This window comes from Seriola aureovittata, chromosome 10, assembly GCF_021018895.1.
Source record: "Seriola aureovittata isolate HTS-2021-v1 ecotype China chromosome 10, ASM2101889v1, whole genome shotgun sequence".
NCBI classification, from domain to species: Eukaryota; Metazoa; Chordata; class Actinopteri; order Carangiformes; family Carangidae; genus Seriola; species Seriola aureovittata.
In genome coordinates, this window is record NC_079373.1 from 10,694,521 (window position 1) to 10,709,245 (window position 14,725).

General features: G+C 40.1%; 1 protein-coding gene across 9 annotated transcripts in view; it reads right to left on the reverse strand.

Annotated features, from left to right (window-relative positions):
• tjp1b (tight junction protein 1b) overlaps positions 1–14,725 on the reverse strand; it is a 54,909-nt gene that overhangs the window by 26,751 nt on the left and 13,433 nt on the right. Inside the window, exon 1 of one of the 9 annotated variants that reach the window (XM_056386991.1) lies at positions 6,193–6,350. The exons of 7 other annotated variants lie outside the window; for them this stretch is intronic. The gene's annotated coding sequence lies outside the window, so the exon portion shown is untranslated. Of the gene's footprint in view, positions 1–6,192; positions 6,351–14,725 lie in introns of those variants that run through there. One more of the 9 variants, XM_056386993.1, reaches the window with a different exon arrangement.

Consider the following 14,725-nt stretch of genomic DNA (forward strand, 5'->3'; position numbering starts at 1 on the left):
AGGGCAACACTGTGTTTGACATCCATTTAATATGGATTTCTTGATTCAAATGTCACTTTGTGAGACAGCTGAAACATCACCAGCCCATTCCTATGCCTCTGTGGCTTTTATAGTAGTTAAATAAAAGGAAACGAAGCAAATGAACTCAACAGCCTCTGCTTCACAGAGCCGTCAGGAAAGTAAAGGAGATGTATTTTTATTACATAATTAATTAAAAGTGACAACCATTAACATGGTATTATTCAGAAAATAACATACTATATGCAAGTTCCAGCAAAAATGCAAATTAGACTAACAACATTGTTCCATCAAATAGAAAAACCTCTCTGTAGCTCATGTCTAATCAAGCAGCATTTAGAGGACACAGTGAGACAACTAATCAAGACTGTTCATATTTGTTTTAGTAGTTGAGCCTTTTCCCCCACCATTATTAAGGCTTACGTGTTTTCTATGGAGGGGCATACTGCATGACTGCACAAACATGTGAATTCATCCTAAGGCAACTTCAAGCATCTGCAGTATGTGCCAACCACATACACTGATGTCTATGAAAGGCTGCCTTCTCCCTCATCACCAACAGGAAATACATGGCAGACAGATTTGTATTAAAGGCCGGGCCTACCCTTCTCTTTACAATGTAACCGTTGGTCCAAGTCGTGTTAAGAAGACAGGTGAGACAACAGTGACAGAAACTACTGTACTTCTATACTGCATCAGAGACTAGTATGGCAACATTTCACTGTGCACTTCCTCCAACTGCATGACATGATCAGAAGGTTACCCACATAAAGCTCAGGGTGCCTTGGTTTAATAGTAAACTATAAACTACCTACTCAACCTCATGCACTTAAATATCCCTTACTGCCTATAACACACCGCTTGTTCTAATCAAATTCCTGACATTTATGAGACTGTTATTACAGATACAGCTTTATGTGAGGGCATCATTTGCATAGCCTGTCTTTGTCCTGCTCTATCTGAGTAGGTTAACCAGCAGTGACGGCTGACATGGACACACTGTGCATCCACAGAAACTAAATGGGTGATTCAGCTTAGAACGGATTTACATAGTGCTATTACAGATTTGTTTGTGTCTGTGAGAGAGGGAACACTGAATGGAAATATACAAGAAATAAACAAAATGCAATGACAGGAAGGGAAATAAAAGAAAAGCAAAAGCTCCCTCAAAATAACAAACCAGTCATGTTTGTGAAATCACAATCTGATAAAGAGAAACATTCAAGGTTGAACAGCATTCAACACACAAAAAGAGTTACCCAATTTTATAAACATTTAGCCCAGATTCAGTACCTAGTCCAGTACATGGACTAATCAGAAAACCAAGGCCATGTGGGTCACGACATCCCACGATCAGGCAGGATAATGATGGAGTTGGACAAGCCTGACAGACACCCAGTCACCGCTGGCGAAGGGGACGAGTTAAATTTACATCCCTCAGAGCGGAGTCTGAGAGTGGTGACAGATTCCACACATAGCTTGCTCTCTCCACTACCTTCTGCCTACCAGCCTTTAATTATTTCCACATCAACCACAACAGGCATGTAGAGAACATGAGCTGCTAATAGCTACGAGTCAGCAGTCCTGCCAGTCACCATGTCTTCTCTTATAATATTGAATTCATGAGCACAAACTGCAGAGGTGCGATTACACCCTGCAAAATAAATACAGTTCTTCTTCCTTAACTCAAGCTTTTCTTCAAGAATATCACAGGAATCATGGTTAAGACAAACTGACTTACTATTCAACTAATTATTCAGCTTTAAAGCTCAATCTACTGTTGCACTCATTTTTATGTTCATCATAAAAAGGTTTAATGTTTGGGAACACCTGGGTGAGATATACAATCTTATACAAATCAACCACAGTTCTATGTCCAATAATTTATAATCCTAAAGGGGAAAAAGCTTGTGTTTACAGCTGGATAAATTTAGCTGCAGCCCGTTTTTGTCCAGCGTTCTGTTATATTTTAGTTATGTCAATTGTGTGTTCATTTGTTTTTTACTGAAATTAGAATTGTACCATATTTTAGAACAGAAAAAATATCTTTTTGTTTCTTTTACTTATATAACACAACACATTTTAAATGGATATTTTATCTATATTTTTTACTTTTATATACATTTTTATGTTAACACATAAAAATTTTATTTATTAAAATATTATGAAGTTGAACAAGTATATCCCACTTTTAAAGTGGTCATGTGTGGGGGAAAAAGGCAAGACACAAACTTACTGACTAGGCACAAATTTCTGTGTGAGGCAGTCCATGTGACCACTGGATATAAAACATTGAATAAAGTGTCTCTGTGATGGCTGAAACACACAGATACCAAACGAAACCTGCCAAAGATGCTTTGGGCAGACATGAAAGCTAAAACTGCCTCTGCCGCAGTACTTTTAACCACCAATGATGGGTTTCAGTTTACAAAATGAAGGAAGCCAACAGGCAAACCATATCCCGTGTGGTAAACTTTAAGGCTGATTGTTCACATTGTAATTTAACAAGTGCTCAGATTAGATTTGTGTTTAGGCAGTTATTATAGTGAGCATTAGCTGCTGTTACAACATTATTAATTCAACATTAGCTGTCATAAAATTGGTGCTTGTGTACTTTCTGTCCAATTGTATATATCTGGTACACATTCCTCCCTTTGACAAGGGCACATTTAGTTTTTCTGGTTCTCTGTTACTGTTGTTCTCTACACCTTTTGTCATAACACAAACCAATATGTATGTGTTGTGAATAAAATCAAAAAAGTAGCTGAAATTCTGTCTAAGTAGTCAGGCTGAGTCGCATCATTTTATGTGATTGAATCATATTTTACACCTCTTGATTATTAAACCGTACAATACAGTAATTGATTTTTTGGCTATTTGGAGGCAGTGGAAGTTGTGAACACAACATTGGAAAACTTATTTACACAATAACAATGTTTCTCGCTTCCTGGCGAATGCAAGTGCAAGAGATTTCTGCAGACCATTATCCACATAACATAATTAGAAAACAATAATAATATTCAAGCCTACGATACTAGTGGGCTCAGTGTGAGCAGAGTCTATTTCCAGGCTGCATGGCTGCAGTGATCATAAACAGAGTCCCAGTGTGTCCTGAGCACATGGACCAGGAAATCAGCTCCTGAACTCAATCAGCCCAGTTGAAGTTATCAGTGCCCCACACAGAGCACACAAGAGGGCAGGAATGTGCTGATAAGCTGAGCCACTGACCTGCACCCCGCCTCCTCAGTCAGTGATTGAAATGAGGACAACGGAGCCAATGAAAACAGTAATGATAAGGGATGTTTGTGCACTATAAGAAAAAGGAGCTCCATACTAAAATGTGATTGATATGTGATTTTGTAAGCCTTTTCATCCTGATAATTTCACACACCTTTCAAAGAGGGATTCACAAAGGAATTGATTTATACATGCAAGCTTCTCTAGAACTGTGGCCGTAACTAGAATTTAAACACGCTACTCGTTAAAACAGACAGACTTACTGTACTAAGGGAACATGGACTTAAAAGTCACATTTTTTTTGCTAAGAAGTTTTAGCTTTAGCTATGTATCACAGCCATGACCTTTCAATGCCTAGGGTACGAGCGACAATTCTCCAAAAAGTAGCCTAAGATCCAGGGAGTGTAACATGTGTAAGAAAGGAAAGAAGATTTAGTTTATAACTTGACTCACAAAATGGCATCGAGGACGCCTATTGTGGTTTATTTTTCATTTATATGTTATTTTGTCAATGGATACAGATTGTTATGTTACAGTATACATTGCATCTCAAAATGTGTAAATATTATGTTAAGAACATGGCTCATCTACAGTACTCTTTGACATGTAATTAACTTCTTACCAATTGAACTTCATTAAACAACACGTAGATTAATATTTGTGAATTAAACTATGCTGCAATGTGGAACAGAAACACCTCCTGAATTGACAAACACTGATTACATGTATGGGCATAGGGAAGGTGAAACAAAGGCTCTAAAATCATACCTCTCAATGGATGAAAATCCCACTGATACTAATAATACAAAAACTCCATGGTGTAAGCAAAGATATAGTACCTTCAGGAAAGTGGAGGCTAGCTCATTAAATCATGTTCCTTTTTATTCTAGTGATATCTCTAGGCTATAACCAACACATGCTATGTTTAGTGTCTCCCACCATTTTTTGGATTTTTTTTCCAGCACTCTCTCTCTACAAAGTTAAGACCATTAATCACTTCAAAGAGATACCAAAGCCCATCTGCTTTGATCTCCCTTCATATCAAAAACATAAGCCATCTTGTTGGACATTAACTTACATGCAAACCCAAAGTTTAAAAATATACAAAGTCTAGTTTCTCCAGGGTGCAACATATCTCAATACATCATATAAATGCAGTAATGGAGTCTCATTAGTATGTCTGTTGTCACGTAGGTATGTTATGGATGAGCCCCTTATTACAGACAGTTTCAACAAATACACAGGACTACAACACTGCAGTCAAATTCAACTTAAGTAGGAAAAATATCAGATACATGTGTCCTTCTGAAACCAAGATGACTCAGATGACTGCTGTTCCCATGACAGCTTAGGGCAGCATGATTTACAGGCCAACATATATTGCTGCCCTTGAACAGCTAGATATTCTCTTCTTCTCAGGCGACATGTTAGCCAAACTCATCCCCTGCGCAACACTGTCATCTTAATATAAAAAAACAGTCAATTCAATAGTGCAATGAAACATTTAATGCCACACATGCCACAAACATCTGTATTGTACCTCCCCCACTTCATATGACAAATCTGTTGCCCTGCCCAGCCGCCGTTTCATAAAACATTACCATCATGAGCCAACTAATGACACATTTAAGTCACAAACCCAAGCTGAGGATGTCTAACCTTCCTACCTTAATACCTGATGTTTTGGCTATCATTAATAATGTTTTCATACAATATGCAATCTAAGCCAAGGTTGGGACCAAACAGGCAGATACCTTCATTGTATGTTTTTTTTATATAGCAGTAACATAAGTTCATTCAACTGTATTATTTATCTCTTGATGGGATTTTAGAAGTAGAAGGTAAACAAGTTCAAGCTGAATTACAATATTGTGATCCTCAAGAATGTCTACTTTTATAGCATGATACTGAATCTGATATTATAACTTTAGTGTACCATGCCCCAACACGATGTACTAGCTGAAGTTGTGACTACTTCAAAGCAAATGTAAACTATCAAAACAATAATAATATACAAAACTACACTGCCCAGTGTTATCAATATTCAACAGGTGACGACTGGTGCTTTTAGTTCATGTTAGCAACAGTCCATCAGTTGCAATGGAAAGGAAAATAGATAGTTAGCTCAGATGAGTTACGCCAAACACCGACTGTAGCCCACAGCCAAGCCTCCCCCTACACACACACACCCCTAATATGACATTGCATGATTATGACAGCTGGCTAAACTCTACAGGCATCGGGACAGGCAAGCAGATATTTCTGTCACCAAACTGAAGTCAGCTAACAAGCTAACGTTAGCCAACTGCTACCTAGCTTCACCAAAGACCCACTTCGGTTTTACAGACGGACCACCATCAAAACAAGGTGAGCCACCGCATGACCTTCCCTTTAATTTAGAAAATCCATGTCATATTTCTAGTGACAGAGCTCACGTTACCACTCCCTGCCTTGCCTCTTGCTTTCAGACACTTAATAAATCTTGTGCCCCCGTTATACCCTCTTGGTCAAATCAACCCCTAGCTGGCCGACATTTTGTTCCAGCGGCTAGGCTAACGCATCCCAGCTAACGTTACCTGGATGCTCCGCGCACTTGACGTGGGAACAACCCGTCCGCCCGATGACAGCTCGACCGCAAGGCATTTTGTGACTCAATATTACCGCTCACACAAGCTCCACAAAACACTAGGGCGATGGACATCCTTATTCATAATTACAATTAGAAGATAACGTTAGCGTGTTGAGCAACTAGCTAACAACTTAGCATAGCGCGTAGATGCAGTTTGCTAGCAGTGAGGTAGCTAGGTTACCTCGGCTTGCACCGTTATTGCTCGCTTGTACCCGCTGGGGGACACACATCCAGTCAGCTCCTGCGGCTACAGCGAAAAACACTCTCCCAAATAACGTACTCACGGACAAATCAAGAAACCCATTCACCTTCGCCAAAGCAATGCTCCTTCACGGCGTGCTTGTGAAAATCTTACAGAAAAGGAATGGAAAGGTCTTCCTGGTGTGGCTCCAGAGCAGCAGCCGCCGCACTGCAATGGCAGGCAGTGGATGAAGCCTTCCGTGTCCCCCCCCCTCTGCTCTCACACTTCGGCTGCCTTCACCGCCGCGGTGACAGTGACAGGTTCGCCTGGAAGAAACCATTCCGGTTTGTCCGCGGGGGGAGGATTGAGGGGGCGGGGGTGGGGGGTGAGTAGGGATGCAGAGAGGCTGTCCACAGCAGCAGCAGCAGATATCCAGCAGCATCAAGCGCCATTCCAGCGTGAGAACAAACGGTCGGTGAAAACGCACAGATGGCGCTTTGTCGGCTCCCGGTGAACATAGCAATGTCCAATGTACATGAAGGAATGGATGCGACAGTTAACATTCTGTCATGTATTTCAAATCCATCGATTACTCAGAAAAAAATACAAATCCCAAAAATGTTGCAGATGTATGGTGCACTGTTATCACATAACAGTTCAAATGCATGAATATCTACAACGATTGCATTCTAACTACGGAATATCACGACTACATTCAACATTAGACTATAATAAGGCTAGTCACAATTTTACTATTTGATGGGTATTATTTGTTTTGACAAAATAATAATAATCTACATTGGTCTATCTATTTTTAGCCTATACGACAAACAAAAAACAAAACATACTACTGCTTTTTAGTTAGTTTTGATAGGTAAAAACTGTAAAAAAAAAAAAAAAATTAACAGTTAGATCTAAAATGGATTAGGATGTGTTTAACAGAATAAAACTATATGAGAAAGCCACTGCAGTGAGGTAACGTGGTAAAAGAAACACAATACCAGCCAAAACATAGTTAATAACTGTGTTTGAACTTTGCCTAGGCTGTTGTAACCTCCTTTTTCCAAGTAATATGATTTTGCTATTGCACCATCAGTACAGTAGATTTCTACAGGTAAACCGCTCTGGGCTAACAAACTATTGTGCACACAAAGCATTGTAAGCTGGGCCTTTACTGCATGTGACGTAAGCAGTTACATTTTATCTTGAAGACCTTTTAACAAGCATCCTGATCCAACAAAGAGCAGTGCATGCACCTAAACAGAGGGGTATTCAACATTATTGTTTATATTATAATTTTAGATTAATTTGATGATAGACTACTTTCACAACACATTCCAACCAAGTGCTGAGCAGTGCTTGCTTTATAGTGCTCCAACCAAGACTTTCCAACATATTTTTTAAATCACTTTTACAAAGCACAAAACACTTGTTTTGTTTTTTAACATTTAGCAGCAGGATACAATATAAATCCAGTTGTTGTTGCCTTTGGATCCAGAACTTGACATCCAGATGTACACTATCTATTATGTCAAGAAAATATATGAGACAAAAACCTCCTTGTGTTAAGTAGGCCTTAATATTGATTTGACAAATTGAATTGGAAAAAAGAGTGGTTTGATTGATTAGGCATCTCTTGAAACAAAGGACTGGACAAGGACAAGATGGTTATCTTTCATGCCTTCCCATGTGTGTCTGTGTGCTGCCTGATGTGATGTGTGCATAATTAGGAAAAACTAATTTTTTTTTTCAAAATGTTAGTGATCTGAAAAATATGCTTTGCAGGATGAAGATTGGAGGCCCTTTATGTGGAAGACATTTAGACACATTAAAGTTATATTGTCTTGAATGCGAAAGGCGATATGAAGAAATCTATTTGGATATCGCTTTTAACTACAGCAAACATAAACTCTTAATAGGTAAAGCTGAGGTAGGCTACTTAAGTAGTAGTGACATGCTGCATAAAGCCATTTAAAATGCAGAGGATAGAACTAAAATCCACCCTACAGTCACGATGCTCAATACTCCTTCCCATGGGGTATACAGATTTAATCAATATACAGTAGAATGTAAATTGTGCACTGCACCAAACCCCACTCTTAAGACTCTATCACATGCACTTTAGTTTTTCTTGTGCTGGCTTTTCCAGAAGAGCCTAATTCTCTGCAGCACCTTCTGTTGTGCATTTTATCACTTTGAGATTGCATGACCGTTCTTGTCACCCCTACCTCTGGCACTAATGAGCGTAGGAGAAGATAGCGGCTGAATGTAATGCCGGAGGAGCACAGAGGTCCTGCAATGTTGCTGACGTAAGGAGACTTGCCGCAGATTCCATTGGAGGATCGGAAGGAGAAAGAGTGGGGGGCGGGGGCATCTTGAATGGAAGAATGAGAGTTGGCCAAGGTCATAAGAATTAGATAAACAAGGGCGGTCACAGATATCCTGTGGGAAGACAAAATATGATGAAGAGCAGGATATGTCGTAAATATAAAGGAAACTGCTTCTGCGACCTGCACCTCTACAGTTTTGCTGATAACAGACAAACCTTTGGCAATATGTCAGCATAGTATATGTCACTGAGCATGAATGATGCTTAGATGATGCTAGTTGTCGTCATTAGTCATCGTCATGCATTACAATATTAAAAGTTGCCAAAGCATTGAGGCAGAAAAACATAATCAATCCATCAAAACCCCTAGTAATGTATGAATGTAAACTTTTGTACCGTCTGCATCTGTGATGGAATTGGCTTTGATGTGGGCTCATGCCGCTTATAATGTATCTCTGTTGAAGCCCTTGAAATACCCTCTGTTAATGCTACGACGGTGTTTGCATCACTGGCTGCCACAGCACAGAGGGAAGTTTCACATGCCGTGCAACAGAATTACGCAGCCCCTCTCTCCCATCAGCACATTTAGACACACAGACAGCATCCAAACCAGAGTATGACTGCAGGAACAAATCACACGAGTGGAAAAGCAAATTAGAAATTCACAGCAGGTTGGCTTTTAGAGTGCACTGCCCCTGACGGCGAGTGAGTCACCTCTCAGCTGTACAGGTCAGGAAAACAGCCTACTAAGCAAAGGTTGGCGTGGCTATCTGTGAGCTTTAATGACTACAGCTATCGAATGACATGACAGACGTTAAACATTGCACTGCAGCAGAGGAAAATAAATGTATTTGTCCAATAGCAGAGTGAGAGGAAAAGATATTATGTGACACCATGCTGCCAAAAGCTGCAAGATGATACTCAAAACTTTGTGTTTCTTATCTTGTTATCCAGTCTTTGGTTTTACAAATTGGAGTACATCAATGTAATCCCATAATGGAGTGAGCTGGCCACTACACAGAGGCTTGTATTTCTGTGATTTCTGTGTTGTCCTCTGTCAGTATCACTGACCTCTAGCATGAGAAAGCAGCACACTGACTTGATAGCCAGCCCATTAGTTGAGGACAGAAATTCCTTGGACAAGGTTTCATAACGCCACGCGATTAAACGGTACAGCACCATTCAGAGCTGAAGAGAGAGACAGGGGTCTGTGATGTAGCAAGCATGAGCTATCTTGTAAAGTCAGCAGTAAAAAAAAAAAAAAACTTATCAAAAGGCGCTTTATAGAAGAATGAAGTGTGACCTCGGTGAAGCAGAGTTGTGCAGCAGTAAAATGCAGCTGAAACATGCAGGAGACAGTGACAGAGTTTGGCTGCAGCCTCCTGATCTCTGTCCAGCTTATTAGCGGCTGATTTTACAGTTTGTGATTGAACCACCTGTCTCGCGAAAGGAGAAGTATCTCATCATTCATTTAGGGTTTAACATTTAGATTCTGCATTAGAATACGCTTATTAATTTTCATGATAATGATGCAGCCGGCTTTGGGCTTTGGGCTTTGGTGTGCTCAGCTTTTATGTAGGGGCCAACACATTTTGCAGATGATTCATTTGTCCTCTTTGTGGTTTTGCTAGTGGTTCAAATGCAATGAATAATGTATATAGTTTGAAAATAACTGTATTGTCATCTGGCTGCCAGTTGATACATGTTTGATCATTGCTGTGGAACTGCTGCAGTGAAGTCAAAACTGTGCTTGCATTCATGTACATTACTTACATATATTACATAAGTGTCTATTTAAAAAAAAAAAAACTCATACTTTAAAGGCAGGTATTTCGTTAAAAGGTAATAAATAAATATAATAAATAAATAATGGTTTTGAGCTACAGGCAGTAAAAAAAGGAGACAAACCCCATGTGACAATGTGAACATAAAGGATGTGATCGACAAAGCACAAATCTGGTTTTACCTCTTCATAAATGTCAGAGCTAAGATCAGAACCCATGTACAGACAGGAAATACATATTTTTCAAGATTCCCCAAATGAACCTATAATCTCCATCTCATTTTTTTCCCACCAACAGCTGAGAGCTCAGACATATCAGGTGACATAAAATGACCTCACATCCCCGGCCTGCGGATCATGTGACAACGGGCCACCAACGTCCAAATCCTCTCTGGATCAAACTACAGCATCATGCACAGAAGCAAAAAAGCAATCACCTAAGTATGTTTATCCCGGGTGGGTGCTGGGGCAGGGGTGGGGTGGTGGGTGGGGGGGCACAAATGCTAATAAAGATGAACAATTCCAATCAGTTAATGTGGATGCATGTATGGCAGAGAGGTTTTTTAACAGCAAAATGGGGAGTTGAATTATTTTTGCCTTTGAACACATGCCCAGATCATAGACTACAGAGCTAACCATGAATTCCTCAGGGGGAATAAACGTTTTTGAAGCAGAAGGATCATGATCAATCCAATTGTGATTTCACAGTAAGCTGGAAATGGCAACAATTATTGATGATTAATTATCTATGTTTATTAAGCAGAAATTCTCTAAGGCTCTTCTCATATAAACCCAGGGGAACCCTACAGTGTTGTTTAAAAACTCATGAAAAAAAATACTACAACAGTCAATGTGACCTGTGATGTGGACTACTAGTTAAATTATTAATGAAGTGGCAGTAATTTTTTATTTCCCTTCAAACAGACCTTTAAATTAGTTTGGATTCATAAGTGCTCATCTATTCATGGCTTTTTCCCAAGAGAGAAACCTCGCTCAGGATGAGAGTAAAGCAATTAGAGGCCTTGGTGGTCCAGGATCAGGTGCTCCCTTCAGACCAGACTCAGGGCTATTGTGGAGGGCTAGTGATGGGGGCTAACAAAGACAGGAAGAAAAAAGGAGAAAAATCACCCAGGGGTAATTTACCGCACTGCGGAAAGAAGCCAAACAATACTATACTGCTTCTCAGTTCAACTGGAGATTAATTTTGTCACAACTACAGTTTGACTCATTGATAAATCCAGTAAGGGGGAAAAAATTCATTATTTTTTAACAGAGCAAAAAGGCTGCCTAGCACAATACATCAAATGAGTGGGGGGATTAAACTGTATGTTTGTCAGCTTGGCTTCACCAACCACATGACCATCAACAGATCTTAAACTAACACCTCCTCCCATTCTACCGCTGGTTTTAATAATAACATGTGTATTGGCAAAAGCTATGGTTCTTCTATCACCACATATGAAAACCAAACCTTCAACCAAACCCAATATCCCAACTGCACATCCAACCCCTCCTTCCTCTGTTGCGTCAGCTATGCAAACATGGATGTTGGACAGTGTTGCTGCACATTTAGGTAGTAAAACTCTGCCCTCTGCAGGACTTCAGCTGAACACTATTTATACGGTCGACTGTGTCTGAGTCAAGCTCTGCAAGAGGAAATCTATATGAAGAATTATTTATGGTGGCATGGAAACAAGCACGAGGAGAGTGGATATGCGTGATTTCAGCCCCTGCTGGCTGATGATGCACGCGTGAGCTGATGGAGGGAGACACAAGAAGGAGCCGGGGTTGTTCACCCATGGGCCCGCCGTGATGGGATGCTCCTGAGTCTAAACAGCATATGGTGCCTCCCTGGGCATCAACACACATCCTACATGTCCAGCAACACGGCAGGCTGCGAGATACACACACACACACACCACACACACACACACACACAAAAACACACAAAAACACACACACACACACACACACACTTCTTAATACACGAAATTAACACACACTTGTTCCTTTCATTCATGCTCAAACACAGCAGAAGGCATTTTGGCATGACTAGGAAGATGAGGTTTTTGTAATGAAACAAAATATCTTTGGTATGTCTTTTTGTCTTTCTTTGACCCTGAATTAGGGCTGAACAATATGCAAAAAAAAAAAAAATCATATTGCCATTGTGATATTGCAATATGAGTCACGATTACAGTGGCAATGATCATTTTTGCTTTTTGTCTTCAATGAGGAAAATACAAAAATAATGATATTATTGATATATGATTTGTAGGCTGGGGCATCTCTGTAGCCCCACACTGGTTCATTGTTTCATTTATAATGGTATGTTGTGAAACATTTTACTTTTCTCTAAAAAAAATTCAATTTCAATAGGCCTAATAATTCGATTAATTGTTAAGCCCTACCACAAATGCTGCACTGTTGTTACATCTCATAAGATTAGAGTATTGTATCACTTGACACTTTGCATGCACAGTGCATGTTGCCTGATTTAACCGACCAATTAAATGAGGATAAACAGTCTCTGAATTAATTAAGTAATCAAGTAATCTTTAGATTAATTGATAATGAAAACAATGGTTGCAGCCTAAATAAGTAATTCATAACAAAATTCTCCAGTGATTGTCAAAACATTAATGAAGATCTTTTCATTACAGGATATTATCTTACATTATCATTTAATGTTGAGCAGATAAACACAAATAAATTCAGAGTGTATTCGCTGTCTGTAAAATCTGAATTTAGATGCAGTGGACAAACAAAATATCACCTCCAGAAAAGCAGTACGTGCTCATGTCATGATAATTAATCAACAGACAATATAATCTACAGAGCATCAAACCCTGTGACTGATCATGTTGTCATAGGACAACCTTCCCAGCATTTCATTCTTCATGCCTTACTTCGCCACCATGGCCACCATCTTGATTCCGACAAACATTACATCATCCTGCTGGTTGTCCTTCACTTGACCCTATGCTCAACTGCTCAAATGGGTGGGATAACATGAACATCAAGCCCTCCTTGAAAAGAAGCCAAAATCATAATAGAAAGCTGTTATTGTGGTATTAACACGATCGAGACTGTATTTTTGGAATGGAAAATATGGTATGTTATGTTGGTTTAGAGCTACATTTCCACTAATCCTCAGCCGCTGATGGTGCTTACTGTCCAGGTCTCTCCTCCTGTCATAAATCATGTGGGAAAGTCAATAGAGTTGTTGGGATTTATGTGGGTTTGAGTGTTCTCTCTTGAAATGATTTGTTGTAGATGAGGGACACGAGCCCGACCATAAAAACATTTCAGAGGCACGAGTCATTTTCTTCAGATCTTCCACGGACAACTGAGGACCCTGCTGTTTGTAATCTTTACCCTGTATCCTTCAAGTAATGAACAATTATTTTTGATCCAATTATGTTGCTGAGAACTACAAGAAATCAAATTTTTGGACAATAAACCATTAAAACACAGTCAATTAATAATGATAAATGTTAAATTAAGATAGTAAAAATCAAGTTTAAAATTATCTTCTTTTTTTTTTTGGAAATGCTATTATCTCAGAAAGAAGTGGTAAAAATGTCACAAAGCACTGCTACAGAAGCTGTAAAGCTGTAAATATATTGCTACAAGATGTGCAACATGATGGTGCTAGATACACACAGCGCAGAGTGCCTACAGTGACCTGCCATATGTCCCATCAGAGGACACATAGGCAGGCCTTGCTCCTTAGTCACAGCCTCCAGAAAAGGACCCAACATCTGCCATCCCCTCAACACATGCAACCTTCACACGCATCACGCATGGCCAGCTCCACCTCACTGTCACACACAAACCCCCTCCATCACGCTTATCACCTATAGGACAAAAAGAAAAATTCATCCCTTCAACTCTGTTCTTACATAACAGACCTGTCTCACCTAAAGAAAATCAGCTGCTTCTCCAATCACAGTGCCCCCCCCACCCCCTCCTCCTTCCAATAAGGCCTCATACAGTGTGTAGTCGTGATAAATCTCCTGCACCCACCCCCCACCCCCCTGCGCTCTGCTCCTTCCTCTCTGTCTTTCACAGCCTTTGTGGTGTGTCTCACTCAGGTCCAGCCCTCCATTCCCTCCACCGTCATGCAGCTCCACGCCTTCATCACACGGGAACAATCTCCATCTAACAGGCCCTGAATATGCAGATTGGTTAATTCAGCTGCAGTTGCTCTCTCCGTAAATGCATCTGCAGCACTTTCCGAAGACTGAGCAGCGAATAAATGCTTACGCTGGGGCTTTTTTTTTTTTTTTTTTGGTGGTGGTTAAGGGGGGGGGGGGGGGGGGGGTGCCTCTGTCCACGGCAGACTGCAGCCAAGGATGAGAATTTAGAAGTGGGATGGGGGGCAAGCAGAACTAATAAGAGATTAAGACTTTGACCAAGGCAAAGCTCAAGGCCCAGTTGGTGACTGATCCTGATCTGTTAAGGAGTAATTTATTTAATTGTGCTCTTCATCCTGGCTCAGTTGCATCTGCTGCTGCTGATACATGCTTAGTTTCTCTGCAACTC